This window comes from Gekko japonicus, unplaced genomic scaffold (assembly GCF_001447785.1).
Source record: "Gekko japonicus isolate JY-2015 unplaced genomic scaffold, Gekko_japonicus_V1.1 scaffold3481, whole genome shotgun sequence".
NCBI lineage: Eukaryota > Metazoa > Chordata > Lepidosauria > Squamata > Gekkonidae > Gekko > Gekko japonicus.
In genome coordinates, this window is record NW_015163194.1 from 59616 (window position 1) to 62067 (window position 2452).

Here is a 2452-nt window from a genome sequence, read left to right on the forward strand (position 1 = left end):
CCAGTGGGGCCAGGGCACTAGAAGCCCGCCCACTGTTTTTCCCCCAAGCACCAAAAACTCTAATCTTTTAATTTCCCCTTCTTAATTGCCCACCCAGACAGCAGAAGTAGATACAGATAACCTGTCCCGTGCTTATTTTCCTCTTGCAGAGCTAATAGCAGTTTGGAGAAGGTTACTGAAATCAGGCAAATAGTATCAGGAGGAAAAGAGAATCCGTCCTGCCTGCGCACTGCTGCTCTGACGCCTCCTGCAGCTTCTCTCCACAAGAGTTGGAATATTCAGTTTCACATCCGTTGAAAAAGGTGTGCTTTATTCCTAGTAGGAAACTCCTAAGGCTTCAAAAGTTATCAGCCTCAGCGGGACAGATACAGAGTTGAAGACTCACCTTCTGTTCCCAATCCGACCAAGCTCATTCTTCAGTTGTTAGGCAGCATTGGTCTGTCCTCAGATGTCCTGCAAGTTTGTCGGTCTCTTGAGATTGCACTGCAAGGATGAGGAGAGATGCCCGAGATGAAAGTTAGTGCCAAGGAAGAGGGAAATAGGAAGAAAAAAGAGAAAACGTGGACAAAAAAAACAAATCTCCTGTCTCTTTGTGGGGAGAGTGCTGATGGTTGACATATTGTGAGCACTCGGCAAGCAGTGAATTAACCTGCATTCATAAGAAATGCAGAAACTGGAACAAATGCACTCATACAGAAATACAGCCTCCACACTCCCATCCTATAAGTATGGAACTGATTAGGTCTTGAGGAGGGGCTGTGGCTCAGTGGTAGAGCATCTGCTTGGCATGCAGGAGGTCCCAGGTTCAATCCCCAGCTTCTCCAGTTAAAAGATCTGGCGGTAGGTGATGTGAAAGTCCTCTGCCTGGAACCCTGGAGATCCACTGCCAGTCTAAGTAGACAAGACTGGCTTTCATGGACCCAGAATGTGATTCAGTATAAGGCAGCTTCCTTAGATCAAGTCTTTTTTTCTCTCTGTAGGCAGCTCGATGCGTCTGGGGACCTCAGAAGCAGAGAATGAAGGCGGGGCTCTCCTGGAATGCAGTCTCAAAATATCTTACAAAATCTCCCTCTCTCTTCAAGGCATGCAAACCCACAGTTCTTGTTGCAACCCCTACCTCAAAGACCATCTTCATTCAGGGTGCCAGGTCAACCTCAAAAGCTATTTTTGGAGAGGCTGGTGGCAAATCTTACCCTTCTCTGCTTGCAATGGTGGAAATCCCAGCAGTCTCTTTGGTAAGGGAGTGGGTTCTATTTTCGCACTTTACTGTGAATCCTGGAATATTTTATTGGCTTGTCACTGAGCCTTAGGGGAAAAGGGAGTCACAGAAGCTGTTTCCAGATCCCCATTCAGATAATTATTGCCTCCTGCTCAGAATGGAAAATGTGGATAAGGGGATACAGTCTGGAGAGACTCAACAGAAGTTCCACAAATGTACATAGTAGAGCTGATTTGCCTGATATCTCCATAAAGAGTTTGAGTATGGATGTCCACCAACCTCAGTTTTGGAGGTTTTGCTTAATGATATTCCGAGGCACTACCCTTGTGCTACCCCATACCAGAGGTCCCAGTCTCAATCTCCTTAGAGTGGGCACATTTTGGAAACGTTTTCATCCCTCTTCCCCCATTGGATTGCAGTTGGTTGGGAGTTGTGGGGGAGAAGCATCCGAGAGCCAGTTTGATGTAGTGGTTAAGAGCAGCGGACTGTAATCTGGAGAACCAGATTTGATTCCCCACTTCTCCACATGCAGCCAGCTGGGTGACCTTGGGTCAGTCACAAGTTCTCTCAGAGCTGTTCTCTCCAACATTGAGGGGAATGAGAGGACGTAATTTTTAAAAGCTTTTCTGGTGTGAGGTACCACCTGGTGATGATCTTGTATGTCTGTAATTTTGTTGATACGACTGGCGAGTTCATTAACTTGGAGGTCCAGATTTGTGACCGTTGTTGTTCTGTGATGTTATTCTCACAATCTTGTTGCCACTTGTGCTGGTGTCTCTTTATTTCCACCTTGGTGGATCAAAATGTCATATGTTGCCGTGATCAATCCTTTGGAATTTTTGTTGTCTGTTCCAATGAGGTTTTCATTTTGTTGTCTTTTCCAATGAGAGGTTCTTTTATTATTGCCGATATACCAAGATGTTGAATCATGTGATTTAGTTGGAGATAGAGATGTCCTCTCATTTCCCTCAATGTTGGAAAAGATGTGGAGAAGTGGGAACATTTACCCACTGTTTGTGGCAGTGTAGAAGCATCAGATCTTTCTGGCAAGACGTTCTAAACCAAATAAAACTAATCACAGGTTACGAAGTACCATTCGACCCAACTCTAATCTTTTTGGGCATCTGGAAAGCAAAAAATATACCAATGTTCAGTCGTGAATTGATCACTAGGCTCATAGTGGCTGCTAAAACATCTATAGCCTCTAAATGGAAATCAGACAAGACTCCAACA